This window comes from Hylobates moloch, unplaced genomic scaffold (genome assembly GCF_009828535.3).
Source record: "Hylobates moloch isolate HMO894 unplaced genomic scaffold, HMol_V3 SCAFFOLD_14, whole genome shotgun sequence".
Classification (NCBI taxonomy): domain Eukaryota; kingdom Metazoa; phylum Chordata; class Mammalia; order Primates; family Hylobatidae; genus Hylobates; species Hylobates moloch.
In genome coordinates, this window is record NW_026652289.1 from 82698862 (window position 1) to 82711716 (window position 12855).

The following is a 12855-nucleotide window of genomic DNA, read 5'->3' on the forward strand; positions in this document are numbered from 1 at the left end:
TTGACGGCTTTGCTAAACACCAAGGAACATGGTAAGAAACCATTCCTAGCCTCACTAATCTGCACTTGTAAATGTAAAGGTCTTCAAAATGCCAGAAATTCTTAGTAGCATCAAGGATAACATCTTTAAAGTATCTGGTATAGTGCCACAACCGGCACAGAAGAAATGGAAGAAACCATAAACATCAGGCTTTAGACAATGGGTTTCTCTTTAGAATTCAACTGTATGAAAAGAACAAATTTAACAAATTAGTATGTGTAGATGATACATAAGTATCAATTAAGGCTTCCAAGTAAAGTGCCACACATCTTGCAACCCAAAGCTACCTGAACTAGAAAAGAGCCTTCTGCAAACCAAACCCTTATTCCTTTTTTTTTTTTTTTTTTTTTTTTGAGATGGAGTCTCGCTCTGTCACCCAGGCTGGAGTGCAGTGGCGCAATCTCGGCTCACTGCAAGCTCCGCCTCCCGGGTTCACGCCATTCTCCTGCCTCAGCCTCTCCGAGTAGCTGGGACTACAGGCGCCCGCCACCACGCCCGGCTAATTTTTTTGTATTTTTAGTAGAGACGGGGTTTCACTGTGGTCTCGATCTCCTGACCTCGTGATCCGCCCGCCTCGGCCTCCCAAAGTGCTGGGATTACAAGCGTGAGCCACCGCGCCCGGCCTATTCCTTTTTGTTCTTCATAAAAATGGTTGAAGTCATTTTTGTTTTAAAGTCATGTTGTAATTGTTTTGCTTTTGGACAAAGTATTGTTTATTCTTTTAAGAATTGTGGGCCAGGCGTGGTGGCTCACACCTGTAATCCCAGCACTTTGGGAGGCCGAGGCGAGCGGATTACGAGGTCAGGAGTTCGAGACTAGCCTGGCCAATATGGTGAAACCCCGTCTTTATTAAAAATACAAAAATTAGCCTGGTGTGGCGCATGCCTGTAGTCCCAGCTACTCGGGAGGCTGAGGCAGAAGAATCACTTGAACCCGGGAGGCGGAAGTTGCAGTGAGTCCAGATCGTGCCACTGTACTCTAGCCTGGGCGACAGAGCAAGACTCCATCTCAAAAAAAAAAAAAAAAAAAAAAGGTGGCCAGGCGTAGTTGCTCACGCTTATAATCCCAGCACTTGGGGCCGTGCACAGTGGCTCATGCCTGTAATCCCAGCACTTGAGAGGCCAAGGCAGGTAGATCACTTGAGGTCAGGAGTTCGAAACCAGCCTGGCCAACATGGTGAACCCCATCTCTACTAAAAATATAAAAGTAACCGGGCATGGTGGCGGACGCCAGTAATGCCAGCTATTCGGGAGGCTGAGGCAGAAGAATCGCTTGAACCCGAGAGGCGGAGGTTGCAGTGAGCTGAAATCGTGCCATTGCACTCCAGCCTGGGCAACAAGAGCGAAACTCCGTCTCAAATCATCATCATCATCATCATCATCATCATCATCATCATCATCATCATCCCAGCACTTTGGGAGGCCAAGACCGGAGGATTCTTTGAGGCCAGGACTTTGAGACCAGCCTGGGAAACAGTGAGACCCCATTAAAAAAAAAAAATTGTGATTAAGTTTCCTCATGTGCAAACATCATTTAAAAAGGTTTGGGAGGTATTTTTTAATTTTAAAAGGTGGTGATGAAAGACCTTTCACATTATCTTTACCATTTAAGATGATGTGCAATTGCATAACCTGCCTAGAACTAGGTGTGGTGTCTTTAATAGCACCTAAAGCTAGAGACAGTATCTACAAATGCACTGATATTTTTCACTTTTCCTTATTTGTCACTTTTACAAGTTGCCCAATGTGTAATTTAAATGCTAGATTGCAACTATTTGTCACTAATTAAAAATAGTTATATATTTAACAGTTTTACCTTTGCCATGGTTTAAAAAATGAAATCAAACAAAAATACTTCATCTTGAGAATACTATTCTTTAAAAATTATATTTAGTATTTCAGTGACTAATAGTATCACTTTAAAATTTTTCAGTGATATTTTTAATATCTAAATTAAACTTCATAATGTCTGTTCTTTTCTCTAAATAAACAAGAGAAGGTTTTTATCATCTGTAAAATAAAGGTAAAATACTGTTGCCAACAATTAAAAACAAAGCTTTATTCCTACAGTTTATTTTTTAGGTAGGTGCTTTGATAACAAGTGGAAAGCATAAAGCATAATCGGAAAGAATCACCCCTTTAACAATTAAAGAGTTTATCCATGGAACACCAAAAAAGTATTTTCTGACTTTTATGCTTACACACGCATGTCATCATAGCTCCTCTAGATCAATATGGGAAGAAATACAAGTTAATTAAGGATTCTCATTTAGAGTTACAATAATGTTTAACCACAAATCTCTTTCGATTGTACAGGTTTATTTCTGATCATCTCTGCAACTGAACAGGAAACTAAAAAACCACAACACTTAGAAGACAACTTCCTGTGGGATTTTTGGTGTCTGCGGCTCAGAATGAAAAAAGCGTTATGTGTGCAAAATCTTTACACATTTTAGATAGAACTACTTAATAAAACAGCCTTGACCAAATGAACGACTATATCCACACCTAATTTATATATATGTATATGTATGGTTTTAATTGCAAAAAAGATCCTTAGGAAAGCATATTTATGTTATTTTTATATGAACTGTGAGTTTACGCTTGACACACAAAGAGGAAGTATTTATTTATGGTAGTGAAGCATTAGACAATCTCAATAATATCAGAGAAGAGAATATATACAAAATATTAGAAGGAGAAGCACTTTATCAACATGTTATAACAACCAAAGTAATCCTGATTCCACTCCTATGCCATACTATTAAAGATTCTACAAATTGTTACAGAATTTTCCTCTGCCAATAAAGTCATGTAACAATGTTAAATTGGGGAAAGATTCTTTTAAAGCTCATAATGTTTCTAAATTTCATAGACCAGTAAAAATTTTAAAACCATCTTAGAGGTGCAATATAGGAGTACCAACTTTTTAATCTTATAAAGTAAAAACATTTTAAAACAAACATTATAAGCCATTATAAACTGTATATATAAAGATAATTAAAATGGCAAATTTTATATTATGTACATATTACCACAGTTTAGAAATACAAAAAGAAAGCTATTACCAACACCATTTTTTTTTTTTAAAGAAGACATAAACACTAAAAAACAAGTCTTTTTAAATTCAATTCAGTATACAGAAAGTTATTCCTCGAAAGAATTCCTCCTTTGGGGCTACGCTTACCTCTGACTGGGGCAAGGTGGAGCTTTCTTTTTTCAGGGTCCCAAATATTGCACAACCAGGCAGGTCGGAAGCTCCATACATCCATGACTGGAATCCAGGCAGGCTGGCATACAGGCCTCTGGCTCATCTCTGAGTGGTTTGTCCTTCATTCTTCACAGCTCCTCCACTCTGTTCTACACTTTCCTGTGATTCCTTTAAGACTCCCTCCCCAGCCCAGGCAAAACATCTCATCTCATAATCCATAGAGAAAACAGACATTAAGGAATAGAAACTCCCTTCCTTTCCCGCCAAAACACTGACAAGCCTACCCTGGGCATCCACTTTTCCTCTCCATCTTCCCCCCAAGGGTTACGAATTCCATCTTGGGGGGCTGACCCTCTCAGCTGTGTCATCTTTCTGTATCATCTTCATCCTGTCATTAGCTAATGAATTCTACCTCTGAGAATTCAAGCTTCCTTTAGTGTTTCCCATGTTAAACACAGGGCTCCCCAGGCTACCTACCAAGGTGTGCACTACTGCAGGTGTACAAGACCCCAGGGCAGAAGGGCTTGCAGCTGGGGTTTAATATGGTTGCTGTCATGAATCATAAGGACTTTCGTTTTGGATTTGTGTTTTGTAAGTGAAGGTCAATGGGAAAATGAGGCATACACTGGGGGACTGGGGCCTCTGCTCTCACAGGGTCCTGTCGCCTCCTAGGAGGGTATCTGAGCTGCCTGCTCCCATAGCTCTTGATACCCCTGCTGGTCCTCTCCCACTCTGCTCCACTGCCACTGCTGAAAGGGATTCAAGCAAGGTGTGGGGTTTGAGTATGCATACCCACAGCATCTTGAGTGCACAAAAGCCCCAAACAGGCAGTATCACTTTCTGTCTGGTGGCTGCCTGGCTGGAGGCCATCTCTTGGTGAGGGTGAGCCTTTGGCCCAGCCCAGATTCCAGATCCAGTCATGGAGGTTTAAGGATCCTTGGTGGTTACCATCTGCTGTGAGTTGCAGCAATAGGCCCGTGGCTCAAAGTCCCCAGACCCTGTCCCCAGCAGGGCATTTAGGTCAGGAGGTTTGCATGAATGTCATCACAGCAAGCTATCAGGCCCAGCACACATTAGTGGGACCCCAGGGCCCTATGAGGGTCTGTACTTGCTCTGATTACCCACCCCCAATCCCCTAGGGCCCCAGGGCCAGAGTGTTCCCTGGGCTGTTTCCCTGCCTGGGGATGGGATCCTCTCCCTCCTTCCAGCCTTCCCGAGTCTGGCTGTGTTCAGTCTCTTCTAGCCAGCTTGAGGCATCCTCCAGGGACAAGCCACAAAATATAAACTGTGTAATTTCAGTGACTCTGCATGAGTTAAATATTCTGAAATCTGCATTTAAAACTGGTGTTGCACAATATAAACAGTAAAATTCATGCTGATAATTCACATTTTTAATTGTTCTTTACTCTGAATGTGAAATAGTGCATAAAAAACATGACAAGTCAGGATAGAAACCCTGGAAGAAAAGAAAAAGCTTTATGTGTACCTTTAATGACACTTTTTTCCTCCCTTTGAAACAAAGGGCCCCTAGATTATAGAGGCAGCTCTGAGTCCACCTCTTCCTGCAGATACTGTTCTGTCAGTTTGTGACAAGCTTCTCAAGAGTCATCTGCCACAACTAGGTCTTTCTGTTGTGAATGCATGCCCAGGTCTTTTGGCATTCTTCCCCCTCCCCACTTTAATTTCACAAGTAATACTGGCATACAGTGCTTCTGTAAAAGATCCATGCAATTGACATACTTTTTAAAGTCCAACAGAACAACATCCACTGCATTCCCATTCCTATAATTACCCAGGAATACTATGATCTAAGCCTAACTAGAGAGTGTATTTCCAGATCACTTTCTGTATATTTATTTACGTGATATGTGTGTGGAGACAGAGAAGGAGAGAGAGAGAATATACGAATATAAGAATGAATGGTTTTGTGTGTTTTAAACTAATGATAGACAATATTTATATTCTGTAACTTTTTAATGTAATATTTCACCTTGGAGATTATATCAAATAATGAAAATCTGCTTCATCATTTTAAAATGGCTGTTTAGTATTCCATAATATGGGTGCATTATAGTTTATCAAACTAAGATTATTTCTATTATAATGTCACAACAACAACAACAACAAAAATATATATATATCTTTTTGTACACATGTATAAGTACTTCTCTAGGAGAGATCCAAAAAGGAATTTTCTGGGTTAAAGAATATGCTTACTTAAAAAAAAAATTTCACTGATACTGCCAAATTGCCCTCTGAGAAAACCAGATCAACTTATTTTGTTTCCTCCCCTCCCCCCATATGAACACTTGATAATATTAATCTTTTGTAGTTTCACCTATCTGGTAGACAACAATGGTATATCACTTGCCTATTACATCATTTACCCATTTTGCTCTATCACGTTATTTCTTTTAATTTGTTAACATGTATTCTTTTGAACTGAATGAATTCTGAGTCTTTTTTTTTTTTTTTTTTGAGACGGAGTCTCGCTCTGTCGCCCAGGCTGGAGTGCAGTGGCGCGATCTCGGCTCACTGCAAGCTCCGCCTCCCGGGTTCACGCCATTCTCCTGCCTCAGCCTCTCCGAGTAGCTGGGACTACAGGCGCTCGCCACCACACCCGGCTAATTTTTTTTTTTTTTTTGTATTTTTAGTAGAGATGGGGTTTCACCGTGGTCTCGATCTCCTGACCTCGTGATCCGCCCACCTCGGCCTCCCAAAGCGTTGGGATTACAAGCCTGAGCCACCGTGCCCAGCTGAGTCTTTTTTTTTTTTTTTTTTTGAGGTAGAGTCTTGCTCTGTTGCCCAGGTTGGAGTGCAGTGGCTTGATCTCTGCTCACTGCAACCTCCACTTCACGGGTTCAAGAGATTCTCCTGCCTCAGCCTCCTCAGTAGCTGGGATTACAGGAGCCTACCACAATGCCTGGCTAGGTTTTGTTTGTTTGTTTGTTTTTGTTTTTGTATTTTTAGTAGAGATAGGGTTTCACCATGTTGGCCAGGCTGGTCTCGAACTCCTGACCTTAAGTGATCCACCGCCTCAGCCTCCCTAAGTGCTGAGATTACAGGCATGAGCCTTCCATGCCAGGCCCCAATTCTAAGTCTTAGCTCTTGGCCGGCTCTATGTGTGTGTGTTAAGTACAATTTATTTCAGAATAAGTTTAGCTTTACAGAAAAGTTGCAAAGATAGTATAGAGAGTTCCTGTACACCGTTTATCTGACTTCCCCTAATATTAATATCTTGCATAACTATGGAACATTTGTTAAAAACTAAACGATTAACGTGGGTACAGTATAATTAAATTGCATCAAGTTCTGCCTGTTTTAACTCTTTAATTTCTCTTATATGCTTCCAATTTTGCCAATTCCTGCTACTTTCCAAATCTTGTGAAAACTATTTTGGACATGTTACTTTTGAACCTCTGGACTTTCATAAGCTTAGGTGTGTGAGGGTGCCTGGAGGAGGCAGAGCATAAATACAAAGTCACACAGAGGGTCCACGTGGAGTTTCACGTTTCTGATTCAGCTCAGGAAACTTTTTCCTCATGCTCACCTTTATGAAAGAACTGCTGTGAGACATTTCTGAGCCTCAAACACTAAGGGGAGATTAGAAGAAATTTACATCTCTTTAGATTAGAGTCTGTCCTCCCAAGATGGCAGGGAGTGCCAAATTCATTGCCTTAAAAAAAAAAAAAAAAAAAGATTTCTTAAAAGCAGCAGAAGACTCCCCCAAAGTATAATGTTTGCATTTTTTTTTACAATGTGTGTTATAAAACCTTTATAATAGGTCTTTCAAAACAAATAAATGTAAAATACAGAAAAATTAGTAGAACTTTGTAAAACACTGTATTTGAAAAAGAGGTAAGTATATTTTTTATTTTTAAAATGTTTTAAAGGAGGATAAATACACATCTGTAAAAAGAAACACTGGAAGGAAAACTAAGAACAAGTAATAATGGTTACTTTTAGAGGAGACAGAGGGCAGCAATGATATGAGACTTTTCTAGATATGCCCTATAAACCACTTTGGCTCTGGAAACAAAAATTCTTACATTAAAAAAAATACAATGAAATAAAAAAAAAAGCCATCTCTAAAAGCTGAAAACAAATTGAAGCAAGAAAATTAATATACATTAAATCAGTGACCTAACTATATAGATAAAAGATTTCCAATGACACTAGCACATTCTAATGAAAGTGGCACTGTAAAAAAATCTTAAATTTAATTCAGTAGTCTTTTAGTAATAACACTATTACTTTGAAACTGCTCTATATGTGTGTATTTGTACATTAACTAATTAAAACTTACATATTCATTAGCATGTCATCTAATATGTAATTATACATGTCAGAATAATATTATTTATATGATAAATGTATAATAATTATATATAATGTATTGTCTAATATATGATGTAATATATATTAGTACATTTTACATCTATTAGCAATTAACACACATCAATTTATATGAACATTACTATACTATGTATATAATAGTTTTGAAGCTACATATAAATATATAAGAATTTCAAAGTAATATTAACATTATTATATATTAGTGTAATAATAATGCCAATATTATTACATATTATTACACTAATATATATTAATGTATTTTAATGTTGTTAGAAACCAAGATTTTCTGTTTAAGAGAAAAGAGAAACAAGTATAAAATTTAAAAAGTTAAGTAAAAATTTTGCAATTCTAGTTTAAGTTGAAAAATTCAGCATTAATTTTTTTTTAATATAATTCCTAGCTCTGGCCATTGAAAAGGACTGGGAGTAATGGAAACTCAATAGCAAGGAGCACTCCTAATGTCCGTATTGTAATCTCCAACTAGGAACAGCTGATTACAGGTCTGGAGCAAGAAATATACGAGATAATCTTGGGACATTTCGGGCCAGAAAGCAAGGAAGTTCTCAAAGAATAATGAGTCAAAAGGATACAGAAGCCAACAACAAGTAGCTCCTGTTGGCCAAAGATGATACAATTTGATCCTCAAAAGAAAAGAAAGAAACAAAGGAAGAAAAGAAAAAGAATGCACCTGACTGAAAAACCCTGAATATCTAAAACCCATTAATTCACAATAACAAAAAAGAGCAGGAAAGCAAGAGAGCCCCTAAAACAAACAATAACCTATTGAACACCCCTGGATAAAACTTGGGAACCAAGTCCGTACTCTGTAAGCTGCCAATTAAAAGAGTATATATTTTGTATGAACTTTATTTCAGATAGCCAAATAACTCTAATTGCTGAGGGAAAGTTTTTCTTAATAAATCTGGAAGGAATTATAGAAAATCATCATCCTGTACTACTTAATGAAATAATAGATTCAGGCAGTGACAATCAAAGGTTCAAATGATCAATCTTAGCATCACTGAAAGCAAGACAAGCAAACATTTATGCCTCCCATGTGAGGCAATTGGAAGCACACAGTACTATCTATGAAGGATTCCTGCCAAAAAGTGAAACCTGAATGAAATCCAGTCTACAGGGCTAATGTGCATAAACAGAAATACAAGGGAAGAAGGTGCAAGTTAAATGACTCCAAAGGCAAGCTTAACAGACAGATGTGGGAGGGTCTATATAGGAAAAGAGACCCCATTTTAAAAACAAGGTAATAAAAAAAGGAAAATGGGACTGCTGTGGATTTTATGTGGATTTCTTTTCAAATCTACTCACTGTAAAACGACATTTTAAAGACAACTGGAGAAATTTGATTATGGACTGAGTGGTAGATGGGACCTAGATGTGACAATGGCATCATGACTACATAAGGAAGGGACCCCTTTTTAGGAGATACATGTTGAAATATTTAGAGTTGAAATGACATGTTTGGGATTTGCTTTTAAATACTTTAGCAAAGAGAAAAATAAAACATAGAGGCGGCAAATGTAGCAAAATATTCAAAATTGGTGAATCAGGCGATGAGCACATGGAGGGTTTATTGTATTATTCATCTTTCTTTGGAGTATGTTTAAATGTTGGTGTACATTTGACAGTTCTTTATCACGCAAATCAACAATAACATAAAAACTGAAATATTTCTGTCAGCTAAAATAGGTAGATTGTAAATAATTGCCATACATTATTCCTGTCCCTGTTTGGATGTGCCACTGTGGCTCTTCTCATCAATAGATGGAGTCTTTTCTTCCATCCCTTGGATCTGGTCAGCAGTGAGAACTGCTTTAGTTAAAGGGTAAACATGACACAAGCAGAGGCTTGAAAAGCACTAGGGCATTGGGGCCGCTGAGAGCCCTGAGCCTACCACAGGAGAAGCTCAGACTAGCTTGCTGGAGAGGTCATGTGGGAAAGAAATGAGAGACCCAGGCTAAGGGTCTGCCAACCTGTAGACATATGAGTGAGGGACCTGTAGAACACACAGCCCCAACCAAGCCACAAACTGACTGCATCTGCAGAGTCAGCCCAGGCAAGTCTAGCTGTCTGAGCCAGATTTGCTGACCCACAGAATTATGATTGTTTTTTAATATGCTAAATACTGAGGTGGTTTGTTACATGGCAATGACTGACTGATACATAAGGATAAACCTACAGAAGTACTATACACATGCAGAAGACTGTCTTAGCTTCTTAGCACTGTGAGGGACAGGCCATGTACTCAATAAGGGTGTCTGAATGGGAATTCCATGTCACTAGAAAATGGTATATATGGAAACTGTCTAAAGGCAATGGAAGGCTTAGGTAGACTACTTCCTTTTGTATATATGAAGTGCTACAAAACCAAGTAGTTACTCCACTGATAGAGGCAGATGTGAGAAGATAAACTATGTAGAACTTTTTTTCCTTGGAAGACTAAAAAGGTCTGGCTCTGCCTCTGGTCAACTATGAGCAGACACTACAGAAACAGTCATTGAGATTGCTGGCAGATGGCCTGGCCTTTCTCCCCTGACACAGTTCTGCAACCCAAGTGGCCAGTGTGTGGAGAGGGCACACATCCCTGTGAGAGGCCGCCTAGCCTTTCCTCCCCTAGGGGCCACACTGGGCCACCCCAGCACACATCAACTTGGCTGGCACACTTTCCAGCAAAGCAGATTCCACTCTGTGTACTCTAAGAACAAATCATATTTCCTCCTTACCAAAGGTTTTTGCTTGCAAATGTTGGATCCAGGTATAACAATTAATGAGGGAATATTTAGAGTGCCACAAAAAATAGTTCTATATACAAGCCACAGAAGTACATGTGAATCTTCTAGTAGAGGTATTTTTTACTAAAAGAAAATATCAAAACATTTTCACCTTAAAAAGCTCAAGTAAATCTGATCAATTTCACAGAATCACATAATTTATAATAATATACGTATAAGGGTTGTATAGTTAATCTTAGTATCATTAGCAAAATACTGTACTTGTAAAAGAAAAATTCAAGATAGATATTTCTCCATAATAGTAGCTATTTAATTGGAAAATTTTTTGTTTTCTTTGAGACAGAGTCTCGCTCTGTCACCCAGGCTGGAGTGCAGTGGCACAGTCTCAGCTCACTGCAACCTCTGCCTCCCAGGTTCAAGCAATTTTTATGTCTCAGCCTCCTGAGTAGCTGGAATTACAGGTGCACACCACCACATCTGGCTAATGTTTGTATTTTTGGTAGAGATGGGATTTGGCCATGTTGGGCAGCCTAATCTTGAACTCCTGACCTCAAGTGATCTGCCTGCTCTGGCCTCCCAAAATTGCTAGGATTACAGGTGTGAACCACCACACCTGGCCTACTTGGAAAGTATTTTTAAATTAATTGATACTTTAATCTTTGAAGAATATAACTATTTTCAGTACATTAAAATGACTACTCACACAAGGCCACCCACATTTACATGCTAATTTATCCAACCTCCTCATCTATATTTTTAAAGATTCAATATAATTTTTGTAAGTATATATAGATATATATTTTTTTGAGATGGAGTCTTGCTCTGTCCCCAGGCTGGAGTGCAGTGGCGCGATCTTGGCTCACTGCAAGCTCCACCTCCCAGGTTCATGCCATTCTCCTGCCTCAGCCTCCTGAGTAGCTGGGACTACAGGCGCCTGCCACCACGCCTGGCTAATTTTTTGTATTTTTAGTAGAGATGGGGTTTCACCATGTTAGCCAGGATGGTCTCAATCTCCTGACCTCGTGATCTGCCCGCCTGGGCCTCCAAAAGTGCTGGGATTACAAGTGTGAGCCACTGCGCCCGGCCGTAAGTATATTTTTTAAAGCATAAGAATCTTGTGAGTAAATGGGGATTTTTTTTTTTTTTTTTTTTTTTTGAGACGAAGTCTCACTCTGTCGCCCAGGCTGGAGTGCAGTGGTGAGATCTCGGCTCACTGCATCCTCTGCCTCCCAGGTTCAAGCAATTCTCTGCCTTGGCCTCCAGAGTAGCTGGGATTACAGGCGGGTGCCACCCGCCAAGCTAATTTTTGTGTTTTTGATAGAGACAGGGTTTCACCATTGTGGCCAGGCTGGTCTTGAACTCCCGACCTCATGATCCACCTGCCTCGGCCTCCCAGAGTGCTGGGATTACAGGCATGAACCACCGCACCCGGCCTGAGGATGTTTGATACTATTTTGCAGTAGCAAACTTCTATCCAGTAAATGTTTCAAATACCTTTTTGAACCATGACTTTGGAGTTAACATTATTCAATAAGGTTAATTACACAAAAAGATAATTAAATATGGTGAATGGAAGGAATGGACAGTAAAAGCTAAGAAAAATTGGTGGCAGCTTCATTATTTGTGAAACTAAACTTGAAGGGGACAAATTAAAACTTGCAGCTGAGCTTAAAGTGCAGCAAAAACCAGCAGAAACCAGGGCCCCACAGGGATTCTGCGCTTTGGGGAGCACTTCTGTTCTCCTGCTCCTGTTTTGTCCTATTTTGTCTTTCTGAAAAGGCAACACAAAGAGCTCAGGAAAAGCCAATACATTCATTATCATTCTACCTAATAATAAAATAATGTTCTCTTAACAAAGTGTGGACACACATGGTGAAGGCATCAGAAAGCACCTGATGGATATAATCTGGAAAAGTTCTTTTGGGAATGAAGTTTCCTCATTTGCAGAATGGGGGAGGGGTGATGAGAGGGGCTTGTTGGGGGCCAGAAGTGGGCTGGATGAATTCCAAGATCCTTTATAGCTGTAACTTTCAGTGAGCTAGGTTAAAAGCTGAAGATCTTTTTCATCCCTGACTATGAGGCCAATGTGAGATGTGGTTATCTGTAGGTCTTACAGTGCTTATTATAAAACTATATATTAATACTTTGTTTCCATGAAAAGCTCTAATTTTAAATGTGTGTAATTTTAAATGTGATTAATATTTCCGTTACGGAGTGCATATTATATGAAAATCAAAAGTTTTATAAAAGCTGGGCACATTTAAAAACATACAAAATCCCAGCTCAGCTTAAGTATATGGTTGCAAGAGTGTGTGTTTTCAAAGGGTGAGGCTTCCTGTCTCTGGATTGTTTGGAAACATTCTGACAAAGCCAAATTCATTTCACTGATATCCTGAATGCAGCAAGGAACTGGTGCCTAAAATAGCACAAAATTGCCTTTAGTCCCAGCTACTGGCTAGGCTGAGATGGGAGGATCACCTGACCCCAGGAGGTTGAGGCT

The 12855-nt window shown here is 39.3% G+C and overlaps 1 protein-coding gene and 1 long non-coding RNA gene across 6 annotated transcripts in view; one reads left to right on the plus strand and one right to left on the minus strand.

Moving 5' to 3' along the window:
• TJP1 (tight junction protein 1) overlaps positions 1–12855 on the minus strand; it is a 273793-nt gene that overhangs the window by 123785 nt on the left and 137153 nt on the right. The window lies entirely within an intron of this gene.
• On the plus strand, positions 708–2527 carry LOC131381144 (uncharacterized). Its single transcript, XR_009209633.1, has 2 exons — positions 708–1514; positions 2355–2527. It is a non-coding gene; the product is annotated as an uncharacterized LOC131381144 (long non-coding RNA).